Source organism: Carettochelys insculpta, chromosome 4, assembly GCF_033958435.1.
Source record: "Carettochelys insculpta isolate YL-2023 chromosome 4, ASM3395843v1, whole genome shotgun sequence".
Taxonomy (NCBI): Eukaryota; Metazoa; Chordata; order Testudines; family Carettochelyidae; genus Carettochelys; species Carettochelys insculpta.
Genome location: NC_134140.1, coordinates 85,547,565 through 85,563,440, shown reverse-complemented (window position 1 = coordinate 85,563,440; position 15,876 = coordinate 85,547,565). Strand labels below are relative to the sequence as shown.

At 49.3% G+C, this 15,876-nt stretch overlaps 1 long non-coding RNA gene across 1 annotated transcript; it reads left to right on the top strand.

The window, feature by feature from the left end:
* The first annotated feature begins 489 nt into the window (after window positions 1–489).
* LOC142012099 (uncharacterized) lies at window positions 490–15,666 on the top strand. Its single transcript, XR_012645262.1, has 3 exons — window positions 490–644; window positions 4,814–4,960; window positions 15,340–15,666. It is a non-coding gene; the product is annotated as an uncharacterized LOC142012099 (long non-coding RNA).
* The last annotated feature ends 210 nt before the right edge of the window (window positions 15,667–15,876 follow it).

Below are 15,876 nucleotides of genomic sequence, written 5' to 3'. Positions count from 1 at the left end.
AACGGACACTTCCCATAGGCTTAGCGCTCACAGGCCTGATTGGCTCACCCCCCCCACCCCCACCCCAGCGGTCTGGTTTCTTCCTCGTGATATGGTGAATGACCCTCAGGATGATATTGGTGAGAGGATCTCACAAATTTGTGGGTTTGCTAGAATCAGAAGTTACGGGGAAAAGTAACATCCCAAGAAGATTTTGCAGGAACTGGAAGATGGGCTGCAACTGAAACATCCGAATAGATGTGTGCAAGAGTCTCCCTCAAACCACAAAGGGACAGGCATTAGGGGAGTTTGTGAACCATGTCAGGTACACACCTGTGCTTGTGGTTCTATGGTGCACCTGCAGCTAACATCCCTAATGGGACATGGAACCAGAGTGGAGTACAGGCTGATCTTCCAGGTTTGCCTACCCTCCATTGGTGGCCACAGCAGGTGTCAGAAATTAGTGTCAAGAGAGCATGAGAGGGAAAGAAAGTTGATAACATGAAGCATAAGGGTTTATGGATGTTGTTTGGGTGTGATTCAGAGGTTATCATGTAGACAGTTCAGGTGGCTTGAGGAGGCAGGATACCAAGTTTCAGAGCTTGAGCACTGAAGAGTCCTATCATCTTACAGGGCCAACCCAAGGAACGCAAGAGAAGCAGGAGGTAAGACTACCTTCCTCTCCTCTCACACACAACTGGGAGTGTCCCTGGCAGACCACCTTATGTGCTGGTAACCTATTGACTCCCCCATCCCTGCAACCAGAGTAAGGTTACCATATAAACAGAAAAAAAAAAGCAGTCAAGTAGCAAATCAGAGAGCAGAGGGGCAGAAGGCGGCGGAGCGAAGAAGTAGATTAAGCCAAGTATGCAAATGAGCCCCTATAGTGACCCGGAAAATTCCAATGTCAGTTGAAACCACGTGTTTTGAACCGAGATTGGAATTTTCTGGATCACTATAGGGGCTTGTTTGCATACTTGGCTTAATCTAATTCTTGGCTTCCCCCTGCCTTCTGCCCCTCTTCTCTCTGATTTGCTCACCTTGATAATTTTTTTTCTAATTTGTCCACCTTGATTACTGTTTTTGGTTCTCTGTGCCTTAAACATTGAGTCTGTTCTGGTATGGCTATGGTCTGTCCCACAAAAGCTCACCTAATAAATTATTTTGTTAGTCTTTAAAGTGCTACTTGACTGCTTTTTTGTTTTGAAAGTATACAGACTAGCACGGCTTTCTCTCTGTTACTATTCAACGTATAAGAAGAGGACACCACTGAGAGGGAGTATGTCTGTATCAGTATCTACCAGCTCATGTTGTATTAATGTGTTATAGTACGTATCGGGTCAGCAACTCTCAGCATGGGTGCCAAGAGTGGCATGCGTGCTTGTTTTCATTGGCAAGTAAGGTGGGAGCTTAGCCCCATCTTTCCTCTGCCATGCAGCTGGGAGCTTGCTCAAAGCCATGCCACCTGTAGATTAATAAAAGATCAGCTAATGCTACCAACCACCACCTAAATAGTAAAGCTCTGCATCTTAATTTATGTATTAATGAAGCTGTTGTAAGTAGGACTATTAGTACTGAAGAAGTGGGTCTGTCCCACGGATGCTCATCACCTAATAAATTATTTTGTTAGTCTTTAAAGTGCTACTGGACTGCTTTTTTGTTTTGACTTTAAAAAGCATCACTGGCACTTGGACCGTACATAGTGGTCAAAAGGTTAAAATTTGGCACTCCACCTCAGAAAGCTTGCTGACCCCGGTATATATAGTACATAAATACAACATGAGTCGGTAGATACAAATACAGATACACTCCCTCTGAGGGATGTCCTCTTTTTTGAAAGGTCAGGTATGATAACCTTAATCCAGAACCTTGCCTTCCAGGATGGAAATGGATGATGATCTTTAGTTTCCACGCACCACTTTCTTACATAATAGCTTCTCAACACAAGACTTTGTTCAGAGATGACGGGGCATTTACTGTCTGACATGGGAAGGTGTTGGGTTAGAAAGGTGGTAGGAGAGTGAGAAAGAGAACATGTTGAGGATGAATGGGGACATTTTGACCAGCAGGGGGAGTCCTGCCCCATGCCACATTTCACCAGGTATGCTGAACAAACACAAATACAGGGCCTAATCTAGTGTTTAAAAAAAAAATCAGCTCGTTAAGCAGTGTAAATCATGCAAGTGCAATCACTGAAATAAACGAGACTTCTTGCGTAAGTGAAAAATAAATCACATGAAAAATTCCTGGCAGGATCAGTCCCTTGATTATCGCTACTTGGCTTGAAGACAGGTACCTGTATTGCCAACTGGAATTGTTCAAAAATTGTATATAAAGCCATCCAAAACCAAACTATTTTATTAAAAATCATGAGATCTTAAAAATACATTGTTAGTTGTATTTATTTTGTAGCGGGTTCTAACTTTTAGGGTCCACTTGGGTTCAACTTTCAAGATTTTCTCTACAACTATGAGATCCGCTGTCTATTTTTGTAAAATTCAATGCGAGAAATATTTTGGGATCCTTAGGTATTCATATTAATCCAGGAGTTGAGACTTTGACTAAAACTAAATATTGTGAGCTACATAATAAAATCAAGAGTTGTCAATATTGAGGTACTATATTATATCAACATAAACAAACTTATGATAAAGGTTTAGTAATGGATCAAATGCATACTGCACATTGAACCTTTCTTATCCAGCACCCTTGGGACCTGACTGGTGCGGGACAAGACAATTCACCAGATAACAGGAGATCAATTTTTTCTAGTATGTTGCTAATGCTTCCACTTCTTACTGGGCTCCTAGAAGACATTGGCTGTAGCCACACTTGGCCAGAATTTCAAAATGGCCATAGCCATACCAGAAGAGACTTGGCTACATGGGGATCTTTTTCAAAAGGACCCTGCAGACTTCGAAATCCCAAAGGGGATTTCGAAATGTGGGGGGTCCTTTTGAAAAGGATCACCATGTAGCTGAGCCGTGCATGATCGAAACGCAGCACTTTGGAAGTGCCGTGGCTGGCAGCATGCTAATAAGGCGCTAAATATTCATTTCAGCGCCTCATTAGTATTCTCCAGTTTGGCCATTAACATGGCCATTTTGAAATTTTGGCCAAGTGTGGCCATAGCCATTTAGGGGTAGCGTACAGCTAAATAACGGCACAGACTGGTGGCTGTAAACAAACTTAATGGGACCACGGGAAACTTGGCCACACCTAAGTGGTTCACGTGCTAACTAAAATAATGCTGGATTACAGAGTTCAGGGTTAGAGAGGTTTAACCTGTAGTAAGAGCATGAGTATGAAAAAAGTACTTTAAAATCTGCCTGTTTCATAGTGATAGGTTTAATTTTTAATGCTGATCTTACAAATTTCTGTTAAGGTCATGTTTGATGAGTTCATTGTAATTATGGACAAATGTATATATATAATCACATTAACCAACTGCCAAAGAGGGTATTCTTAGATTTTATTGTTAGTGCTTCTAAGTCAGACACTAGACCAAATCGGAAATAATTGTGGGTGAGAACAAAGTTACAGAGGTCAGACACCAGACTGGCTGTGGTGACATCAGGGATGGTATTCCTGATTGCTTGTAATCCATCTTTGTGTAGAATATTAGTGCAGAGCCTCTGCATCCACTGTGGTGTCTGACCTCTGTAACTTTGTTCTCACCCACAATTATTTCTGATTTGGGGACAATTTATATCTCCAGATTAGTGGAACTGCTATGGGCACCTGCATGGGCCCCACAATATGCTAATATATTTATGGCTGACCTGGAATGATTCCTCAGCTCTCATCCCCTATTACCCCTCCTCTACTTAAGATACATTGATGACATCTTTATGATTTGGACCCATGGTATAGAGACTCTAGAAGAATTCCACAGAGACTTCAACAATCTGCACCCCACCATCAGCTTATGCCTCAATAACTCCACGCGAGAGATACGTTTCCTGGACACTACAGTACAAATCAAGGATGGCCTGATTGGCACCACACTGTACCGGAAACCCACTGATTGCTATACTTACCTACATGCTCCTAGCTTCCATCCTGCACATATAACTAGATCCATTGTTTACAGTCAGGCCCTTAGGTACAATCGCATTTGCTCTGATCCAACTGACAGAGACGAAAATCTACAAGATTTTACCAAATAGTCATAAACCTGAATTACACACCAGGGCTACGTCTACACGTGCCCCAAACTTCGAAATGGCCATGCAAATGGCCATTTCGAAGTTTACTAATGAAGCGCTGAAATGCATATTCAGCGCTTCATTAGCATGCGGGCGGCAGCCGCGCTTCGAAATTGACGCTCCTTGCCGCCGCGCGGCGCGTCCAGACGGGGCTCCTTTTCGAAAGGATGCTGCCTACTTCGAAGTCCCCCATGGGAATAAGGGGACTTTGAAGTAGGCGGCGTCCTTTCGAAAAGGAGCCCCGTCTGGACGCGCCGCGCGGCGGCAAGGAGCGTCAATTTCGAAGCGCGGCTGCCGCCCGCATGCTAATGAAGCGCTGAATATGCATTTCAGCGCTTCATTAGTAAACTTCGAAATGGCCATTTGCATGGCCATTTCGAAGTTTGGGGCACGTGTAGACACGGCCCAGGAGAAATAAAAAAACAAATCGACAGGGCCAGACGAATACCCAGAGATCAGCTACTCCAAGGTAGGCCCAAAAAAGCCAAGAACAGAACACCACTGGTCATCACCTACAGCCCCCAACTCAAACCACTGCAACGAATTATTAAAGACCTACAACCTATCCTTAGTCAGGATGCCACACTCCAGAAGGCCTTTGGTGACAGGCCTGTTCTCTCCTGCAGACAACCTCCCAGCCTTATGAGGATTCTCACCAACAGCCATAATCTGTACCGCAGGAACACCAGTCCTGGAACTTTTCCTTGCAACAGGCCTGCTACCAGCTCTGTCCACATATCGTTTCTGGAGATACTATCAGTGAACCTAACCAGGTTAGTCACAGAATCATGGGCACATTCTTATGTTCCTCAACTAACATCATACATGCCATCATGTGCCAACAATGCCCAGATGCTTTGTATATTGGACAGACTTCAAAATCCCTTAGACAAAGTTAATGGGCACAAAACAGACTTAAAAACACTCCAGATCCATAAACCTGTTAGTCTGCATTTTAATGGAGTGGGCCATTCTGTTAATGACTTAAGAGTTTACATGTTACTGAAGAAAAATTTTCACACCACTCTTGAAAGAGACTGATGAACTATCTTTTATATTCAAAGTCGACACATGAACACATGGTTTGAACTGGGATGGGAATTTTCTGAGTCACTATAGGGGCTCGTTTGCATACTTGGCTTAATCTAATTCTTGACCTGCCCCCTGCCCAGTTCTACCACTCTGCTCTCTGATTTGCTCACCTTGATCAATCTTTTTCTGATTTGTCCACCTTGATTCCTGTTTTTGGTTCTCTGTGCCTTAAATATTGAGTCTGTTCTGGTATGGCTATGGTCTGAAGAAGTGGGTCTGTCCCACGAAAGCTCACCTAATAAATTATTTTGTTAGTCTCTAAAGTGCTACCTGACTGCTTTTTTGTTTTGATAGTATATAGACTAGCACGGCTCCCTCTGTACTGAAGAAAAAATTCTAAGGCAGAATACAGTTTTGAGGTTAAGCAATATTAATTGTTAGATCAAACACATGCCATGTTATTTGACTTTAACACTTTGGACTTTATAACTTTACTTGAAAGAAGAGCACAACAGCTATAAGGCTAGGATTACACTGTAGCCCTAGCTCAAAACTGCATAACTTATTCCAAGGCACCTTATTTCAAACCTGATGCAGGAAAGATTGCTCTGGTTTGAAATAAGTGCTTATTTCGAGCTTCCCAGCAACCCTAGTCAGACGAGGGTTACCGGGAACAAAACACCACACTCGAAATAGCCCTGCTATTCCCTGTGCATTATTTGGCTGCATGGTTTTTATTTCAGGATGCAAATGTATTCTTAAATAGAAACACTAGTGTAGCCTTAGCTGAAGATATTCAACTGTAAGATACTGTTTTAAAAACAGAGTGTTTTACAGTACATATGTGGACAAAAGGGATGACATTTAATGGTTCTAATGAACAAGTAATGTTAACGGAATTGAATTTTCTCAAAAGTAATGGCCTCCTTTTGCCATGTACATTTTAGACATTTACAAATATTGTTTAGGCTTTTCTTAACATGCATTTTTGAAGCAGAATACCCTGATTTTGAGCCAAATGTTTCACTGACATTATTGTGCTTAGAAGTCATGTGGCACCTTATAGACTAACAGATATTTTGGAGCGTAACAGAGAGCAGTATTTGCCCACAAAAGCTTTTTCTCCGAAATAACTGTTAGTCTATAATTTGCCACAGGACTTCTGTTGTTTTTGAAGATGCCCTAACTCGGCTACCCCTCTGATATTATTATGATGGTTCCTGCTTTGTACTTCTATTGCACCTTCCACGTCAGGAATTCAAAAGCTTTATATTCATTAATAAATTAGGGATATGCTCCTGGAATCTTGAAATTAGTTAGGGGCTGATAGAGTCCCTGGCATAATTCATAGCAGTTCAGGGCATCTCTGGTTTCTGCACAGCTGTGACAGTTCCCCAGGTGTCCTTCTGATGGCTGGGTGGGGATTGCCACAGTTGAGCTATACTCCAGTCAAATCCAATGTTCAAATTACAAAGGGAAGGGGATGATGGACCCAGGTGCCCTTACTACTTTAGGCCCTTTACTCTTTTTTTTTCTAACTTCTCTTTGGACCCCTCCCCCCTACTTCTCTGTACTGTTAAAGCAAGCCACTTGGCATTCAAGATCCACCTATGTTTCTCCCATAATTTGAGCCCTAGTAATATCCCCTCTCCCCAGCCACATTCACTGCATTCCTGGGGGTCTGCAAGAGAGGATAGCATGCTGATGACCACCTCAGAGGGGTAGCCATGCTAGTCTGTATCCTCAAAAACAACAAGAAGTCCTGTGGCACCTTATAGACTAACAGATATACTGGAGCATAAGATGTCATGGGCAAAGACACACTTCATCAGATGCATTTGCCCACAAAAGCTTATGGTTCAATATATGTTAGTCAGTAAGGTGCCACAGGATTTCTTGTTGTTTTTCATACCAAACTTGCATCAATGAAGGATTTCCTTAAACAACTGACATCTTAAACCAGTTTGTCTATTTTGCACTATTTGAAACTGAGCTAAGCCAGCCCAGCCCAAAAACATCTGGGTGGGTTAACACATATTTTGGGTGGGACTTGGCCCAAATCACAATGTTTCACCCAGCACTTATCTGTATTGTAAAAACTGCATTTTTCATTTTAACATTTCCAGTAGGTGTCTCCCCTGTACTGAGTAAATGCTTAAAAGCCCCTACAAATAAACAAGTATATAAAACCACAACATAACAAATGGCATAATTACATTTGTTCACAAAATTGCATATGAAAAATGTTGCATGCATGGAGCCTAATCCACCTTGGAAAGTGGAAACAGACATGAGTAGACATCTGGCCATTAGGTTACGGAATTAATATTTCCCATTTTATATAGAGCCTGTATAACTACTATGGTGGGCTTTTCAAAATAACTCAGGACTGAGTGAGGCCAATGCTTAGAGCGCCATAATGGGATTCATGAGATATTATACAAATGAAGAATACACTGTCTTCTCATACAGGGATCCATGAAATACAGTATCCTTCTGCTTTTTATATTACTTCTTCCTTTTCAATAAAGCCTAGTTTGTCTCTTCACAATCTTAATTACTGATGATTAAGATAGTTTGTGTTTTTTCAGAAACAAGGAATTTTTTTTCTGAGATTCAGCACTCCAGAAAAAGCAGGTTCACTGGGATTTATATGGTAAAATATGACATTACAAAAGAGTAAATTGCTGTTCTCTTAGATTTTAGCTAGTTCTGCAGCTTAACCTGACCACAATAAAAACTTAAAAATAATATTGGGAAGTTCACCTGCGAAGGTAAAAATGTTATTTTCCAACAGCAAACATGAGGGTTTCTGAGACAAAACTAAATAGTTGAACATACATATTTAATACTTATTGTATACAATATTGCTGTTTATGCCTCCCAATATAATCTCATTTTTGGGGAAATTTCTTCTACTGTGTTAGATGTTAGTTGATGAAAAACTGGTGTTTTAGCTGTTGGTTGAGAGTACAGTGAGAATAAATCTTCCACTTCTCAGAGAGAAGCTCTTTGCCATAGGATAAGGATTGGGGAACCATTTTTTGGGTCAGGGTCCACTAATCCATAGACAAATCAGTCAGAGGCCACACAAGTGAGACACAAAAAACCAAACCAAATACTCACTGATGTAGTCTCCGACTGAAAAACAAAATAAAACAAAACCAAAAAGGAGACATTACCGTTGCACAGCAGCCCCAGAACCATTTTGTGGGCCCCTTTAGTTTCCTGGGTTGGGGCCAAAAATGAGAGGTTGGGCATGGGAGGGGGCTGGCAGGAAGTGGGCGTGGGGTGTGGGATCTGAGTGGTAGGGAGGTTGTAGAAGTGGGCTAGCAATTTAGGGGTCTGCACTGGAGGGAAGGGCAGGAGTGGGCTGGGGGTAGGCAATCTGGGCAGGGATGGGGTACAGGGGTGTTTGGGGTGCAGGGTCTGGCAGAGAGGGGACTGAGGGAGGGAGCAGGGAGGGGTGGCCAGTTGGGGTGGCAAGAAGAATGCAGGAAGGGGTGGGAGGAAGGGTGCTGGAGAGGGTGGGAATGGAGGTATCAGCAGGAGGGAGGGTGAAGGAGCATCTAGGGGCACCCTTCCTCCCACCCCTTCCTGCATTCTTCTTGCCACCCCAACTGGCCACCCCTCCCTGCTCCTGCTCCCTCCCTTAGTCCCCTCTCTGCCAGACCCTGTACCCCAAACACCCCTGCACCAACTTCCTGCCAGCCCCCTCCCACACCCAACCTTTCAATCTGTGGTTCCCACCTGGAATGTGGGCTGGGGGTTCCCCAACTTTGCTATAGGGACTGTGCTTTCCATGGCTACGTCTACACGTGCATGCTACATCGAAGTAGCTAATTTCGAAGTAGCGACATCGAAATAACCTATTTCGATGAATAGCGTCTACACGTCCTCCAGGGCCGGCAACTTCGATGTTCAACTTCGACGTTGCGCAGCCCAACATCGAAATAGGCGCAGCGAGGGAACGTCTACACGCCAAAGTAGCACACATCAAAATAGGGATGCCAGGCACAGCTGCAGACAGGGTCACAGGGCGGACTAGCGCTTCCGGGGCAACAGCTAGCCGCTCCCTTAAAGGGCCCCTCCCAGACACACTCAGCCTGCACAGCACGCGGTCTGAGGAGCCATAGGCACACAGACCCCGGGCGCCGCAGTCATGGACCCCCAGCAGCAGCCGCCAGAGGTCCACCCAGCCCTCCCGGCAGGAGCAGGGCTTGCCCTGCTCCGTGCCATGCGGAAGGCAGCTGAGCACCTCCTTGCCCCAGAGGAGGAGATGCCCCCAGGGCAGCAGGGCTCAACCCCTACCCCTGCAGCGCCCCGCCCCGCCCCCCCTGCCTCACACGCCGGCGGCTGTGGAGCTACCCCACCAGCACTGACTGGTGGGAGCGGCTGGTGCTTGGGGAGTGGGACGACGACCGCTGGCTCAAGAACTTCAGGATGAGCCAGCAGACATTTATGGAGCTGTGCCAGTGGCTCACCCCCGCACTCAGGCACCAGGACACCGCCATGCGGCATGCCCTCACAGTGCAGAAATGGGTCGGCATCGCTGTCTGGAAGCTGGCCACTCCAGACAGCTACCGATCCGTGGGCCAGCAGTTTGGTGTCGGCAAGGCCACTGTCGGGGCTGTCTTCATGGAGGTAAGAGAACCCACGGGGGGGAGGGCAAGGCAGGGGGAGGGGGGCCCGGGCACAGGAGGGCAGGGCAGGGCAGGGCAGGGCAGAGGAGGCCAGGGCAGGGCAGCGGGGCCAGGGCAGGAGAGGGCAGGGCAGGGCAGGGCCACGCACACCCTGCTCACCCCTCATTGGTGCTGTCCCATGTGATTTCTCTGCAGGTTGTGCGTGCCATCAATGCCATGCTCCTGCACAGGCTCGTGAGGCTGGGGGACCCAGATGCCACCATCGCGGCCTTTGCCACCCTGGGCTTCCCCAACTGCTTCGGGGCTCTGGATGGGACTCACATCCCCATCCACGCCCCGCGTCACAGTGGAGGACGATACCTGAATTGAAAGGGCTACCATTCTGTCGTCCTCCAGGCCTTGGTGGACAGCCGGGGACGTTTCCAGGACATTTATGTGGGCTGGCCTGGCAGCACCCACGACGCCCGGGTTTTCCAGAACTCGGGCCTGTGCCGCCGGCTGGAGGCGGGGACCTACATCCCCCAGCGGGAGATCCCTCTGGGGGACACCACCATGCCCTTCTGCGTCATCGCAGATGCGGCATACCCCCTCTGCCCATGGCTCATGCACCCCTACACGGGCCATCTCTCCGCTAGCTAGGAGTGCTTCAACCAGCGCCTGAACCATGCGCGCCAGGTGGTGGAGCGCTCATTTGGCCGCCTGAAGGGACGCTGGAGATGTCTCCTGACCCGCCTGGATGCAGGCCCCAACAACATCCCCCAGATTGTGGGTGCCTGCTGCGCCCTGCACAATTTGGTAGAGAGCAAGAGGGACACCTTTTTCCAGGGCTGGGCTGCGGAGGCCGGCAGGGCAGACGTCCAGCCACCTGCTGCCCCCAGTCGGCAGGTGGACCCCGAGGGGACCTGGGTCCGGGAGGCCCTGCGGGCCCACTTTGATGAAGAGGCCGCGGGGTGAACTCTGCCCAGGCCCCCTACTGTCCGCCCATTCCTCCACCACACTCCTGCCCCAACACCTGTACCATGGAGCACCCCACCGCACCCCCCTCCCACTTGTCCTGGACAAATGACAGCACGCACTTGTGGCTGAACTTAAACTTTTTTTTTTTCTTTCCGAACCTTTTTTTTTTAACTATAAATATTAGAACCAAAAACAAAGTACGTACAAACATGTTGAAAAAAACCAATATGTACAAAAATAAAACAATACAAAGAAACAACTGTCCTCAATAATAAAAAGAAAACCAGGGAGGATAAAGGGGAGAACTATTTACATGGGGGGATGGGGCAAACCGGGGGCAGAAAATAACAGGGTCCAACTATATACAAGGGGGGGGGCCACGTCCCGGGCCCCTCGCCCCTATAACCCGGCACCAGGCGTTGGCGGCTGGGAGCCCCGCCGCGGTCTCAGCCCTGTCCGTGGCTGGGTGGGGGCGGGCCGGACGGGAAGGTACAGTGGCCGGCGAGTGTCAGGTGGCTCCAGGGGTCCCTCGGCGCTCCGGCCCCCGCCGGTGGGCGGCGGGGCGACGGTGGACGGGACGGCGACGGGTGGAGCAGCTGGTGGTGGGGCTGCAGGAGCAGGCAGGGCGGCCGATGCGGCGGCCGGCGCGGCATGGGGGGCCAGGTAGTCCACCAAGTGGTTAAATGTCTCCATGTAGGCCCCCCATGCCTCCTGGCGCCAGGCCAGCGGCCGCTCCTGCAGCTGGAGGTGCTGCTCCGCGACCTCCAGCTGCCGACTGAGGATGGCCAGCAGCTGGGGGTCCGCCGCTGTTGGCTGTTGGTGGCGCGGGGTCCACCGTCTAGCCCGCCGTGGGTCCGGTCGGTCCTCGGCTGAGGGGCTGCCTTGGAGCGATGGTCCCGGAGGGCTCTCCGGGACAACTGATGCCTCGCCGGCGCTCTCTTCCGGTCCTTCTGATGGTGCAGGTGCAGGACACAGGACAGGAGGGGGGAAGAAGAATGGAGACAGGCGTTAGTGTGGGCCCCGAGCCATGGCCTTTGTCCCCCCACCCCTGTGCTGCAGGTTCCCCATCCCCGTCCCCGGGAGATGCGGCTGTGATGGATGGGGTTCAGGGGTCCCCCTGCCCTGCACCCCATCCCCTGGTGGGAGCGACTCTCACTTCACCCCCCAGGGTCTGACAGCAGGAGAGGTTTCTTAGGCCACAGATGCCCAGTTTCTCCCAGGAGTGACAGCACCAGCTGTCGGAAGAGACAGTCTTTCCAACCCATCCTGGGGAGAAGACCCCAAGGGGTGCTCCTCTGGGATGCAGCTTTCCCCCTCCTCAGGCTGGCTGCCTTCCAGCTCTCCCTTCCCCTAGCCTCTACCTGTGGGCCCCGCCCTCGCCCCCCAAGTCCAAGCCAGCTCGGCTCCTCCCTCCTGTTTGTTCAGGGCAGAGGTGTCACCTGCCAGCTGTAGCCCCAGGATCATCCTTTGCCCCTGGGAGCAATTCGGCTCTTGTTGCTCATATGTAGCCTGAGTCTCCCTTTGGCACTCCCCCAACTCCATCACATGCTGCTGCTGCGGGGTGTCCCACCCCCTCCTCCCGGGGGCCCCTCAAGGTTCCACTCCCCCCTGGCCCGGGGATGGGGCATGGCACTGTCATGCAGGGTGGGGGGCGGGCAGGGGCTGATGCAGTGCTGTGAGGGCCATGGCCATGTGAGCATGTGGGGGGCCCTGGACACATATCTCTTACCCCCACCCCTCAAGCCCAGGGGTGTCCACCAGAGGGGGGTACCTACTTGTCGGTCCACTCCCATGGTCCGGAGATCCCCAGGGGGTGGAGGCCCTGCTGCTGCTCCGGGATGGCAGGAGGAGGATCTGCAGCCCGGATTCTGCGGAGGAGGAGCCCCCCTCCTCCTCCTCCTCCTGCCGCGATGTCCCGGGGGTGGCCTCCGGGGGGGGCCCCCGGGGTGCGGGACTTGCCTCCGGGGCGGACTCCGTCTGCAGGGCCTGCTGGGGCTCGTCGGCCGAGGTGTCAAGGGTGGCCGGAGGGGAGGTGGTGTGCCGGGGGCCCAGGATGTCCCTGAGCTCCCTGTAAAAGGGGCAAGTGACGGGGGCGGCCCCAGATCGGCTGGCCACATCCCGGGCCCGGGAGTAACCCTGCCGCAGCTCCTTGACCTTACTCCTGACGTGGTCAGGAGTGCGGGCAGGGTGACCCCGGGCAGCCAGGCCGTTGGCCAGCCGAGCGAACGCATCCGCGTTCCGCCTCTTGCTCCCCATTACCTGGAGCACCTCCTCTTCGCTCCAGAGCCCCAGCAGGTCCCGCAGCTCGGCCTCTGTCCAGGAGGGGCCCCGCTGCCACTTGCCAGCCTGGCTGCCCTGGCTCCCCTTGGGGGGGGTCCCCTGGGGGCGCTGGGGGGGCTGCCGGGCAGCCATTGCAGCTGGGTGGGGGGCTGAGGTATGTGCAGGCTGGCCGCATGTGCAGGCTGCAGCCTGCACGTTCCCTCAGCTTCCTGCACAGGAAGGGAGCGGGAGGGGACCATTAAGGGGCCGCTCCATGCGGCCACCAGTGAGCTGAGGGGCTGGAGAGAGCATCTCTGAACCCCCCAGCTGATGGCCGCCATGGAGGACCCGGCAATTTCGACATTGCGGGACGCGCAACGCCTACACGGTCCCTACTTCGACGTTGAACGTTGAAGTAGGGCGCTATTCCGATCCCCTCATGAGGTTAGCGACTTCGACGTCTCACCGCCTAACGTCGAAGTTAACTTCGAAATAGTGCCCGACGCGTGTAGCCATGACGGGCGCTATTTCGAAGTTAGTGCCGCTACTTCGAAGTAGGGTGCACGTGTAGACGCGGCTCATATGTGTCTATGAATTGCCTAACACAATAGGGCCTCAGGTCTGATTAGAACTAAGCATCATTACAATCCAAATACTAATAACAATTTTATGCTAGATAGTGTTGTGACCGATTACCACTTTGCTGTAGGATCTCCTATATCTTGGCTATGTTTTGTGTATAAAGAGACAGATTATTTCTGGATCAGCAAAGTGTTGGAGGTATCCATTGGGGATATTATACATTTGAAAAAGTTTCTTGTTGGTCTCGGTCGAAGCGGTGTGTTGCGCAATTGGGGAAACTGAGGCACGACAAAAACTTTTGTAAAAATGAAAATTTTTCGAATGGTACCGCTTCAGGGCACCCCGTTAAGGCCAAAAAAGGCATTAAGTGAGTGCCCTCAGAGTTTTACCCCACCACTCTGGCCAGTGTCTACAGTGGCCAATCGCAATGGGGTTTACAGGTGTGTGATCTGGTGCTGCATAGCAGAGGTCTCCCCTGAAAGAAAAGACCAAGGCTTTTTAAAGGTGAAACACAAAGCAAGTTTATTTAGGGAAAAACAAACAAAAAAAAAGAACAAACAAAATAAAAGAAATGATAACTAAATGATCTAGATCTACAACTAAACTCTTCCCTCACACCACTAGTCCAGCGCAGGGATTTATTTTCTAAAACCAGAGCCTTCGAACTTTGTCAATGCTGCAACAAGCAGCAACTCTATTTAACCCCTTCTTCTTACAATACATCCCGGGGTTGTCATTGTCTTCTTCTTTGCGTGCTGAAAAGGAAAATAATTAATATACAGAGCTTTAATTAATAAATGTCCTGCTGTGGAGTGTTACCCCCTACAAGCAGGTTTGGGGAAAGCTCATGGCTCTCAACCCTATTTTCTGGAGTTTGCCCTCTTAGGGTTTTCTCCAGTTGCTCAACCTCCCTCTCGAAAAGGGGGGAGCAGATCTTAATTTAATTGGAGCTTTTGGCCCTCAATCCTATTCTCTGGGGTTTTCCTCTTTACGGTTTTCCCCGGTCGTTGGGATTGCCTTTTATGGCAGAGCCCTGTTTCTATTTAATCGGAGTTTTCCCTCTGGGGGTTTTCTCTTATTTTGGTACTGCCTATTTTGACAACTCCCTATCATTGGAGCTGCCTTTTATTGCAGCACCTTACTTACCCTTAAAGGGTTAAATCTTAAAATTAAATACTATTCCGGAGTTTCCTCTTTGGGTTTTCTCTAGTCGCTCAACCTCCCTCTTGAAAAAAGGGGGGAGCAGATCTTAAAGTTAAATATTATAAGCTCTGTTTAGTTTTCTATCAGCTCCATTCACTTAAAGGGATAATACAATACAATATAATCAAATACAATTCTCTATTCTACTATGTTGCATGTATTATTCTCCGGCTAGCTTTTAAAATCCAGCCCCCTGTGCTTCACAATAGATCTAGTGTGCTCGGGTTACAAAATCTAAGTCGCTTTAGGTGGAATCTGGGGCAGTCCCCATCCACTAGTTTAATGTGCTGCTGTTTCTTTAAATTTGTAACAATATTCTATATTTTTGTATACTAATACTTAACACGTAACAACATGCAAATGTGCAGCAGCAACAGTAGAAGATACACATTAATTTACTCATTATGTTTTACAATAATTCAGTTACTACTATTTTAGCCTGTATTTTTAATACCTCTTTCTCCCACTGTGTCCAGGCGCCGGGCCTGCAGGTCTCTTGGCACAAGAGCTGGGAAAGGATGGCCAGCACAGGCGTGCTTTTACAGCGCCACGCAAGGCCTGACAGAAAGAGGAGAAAATATAAAAACAGGAGGAAAGAAGCCGACATGGTACACAAAAAAACCTCCTGTGGTGGACGGCCTTTGGTTCCCATCACCGGCCACTGGCGATGGTCAGTGAGGGGAAGGGCCGGACTGCTGTGGCGATTTGTCCCTGTGTAGGACGCATGCTTGTGAGGCAGTGTCACCTACCAGGACAAACCCTCCGGTAAAAAGCACCAGAGCCTTCTAAGCTGGTGACTGACAGGAGCTCTTCGGCATCCCTCGCTGACTCTGGGTGCTCAGTCCGAGTTCCTGTAGGTGTCCCATGCTGCTGGGGTACAACACTTGAGAGCGGTGCTTGTCACCTTCTTTCTTCTGTCTTCTTTCTTCAAGTGATTATCAGCTCTTTTAGTCTCCTCTTCTTTGTCCGATCCGGTCAGCTGCTCCGGCGCAACTGAACTGACCCTGGCGTCT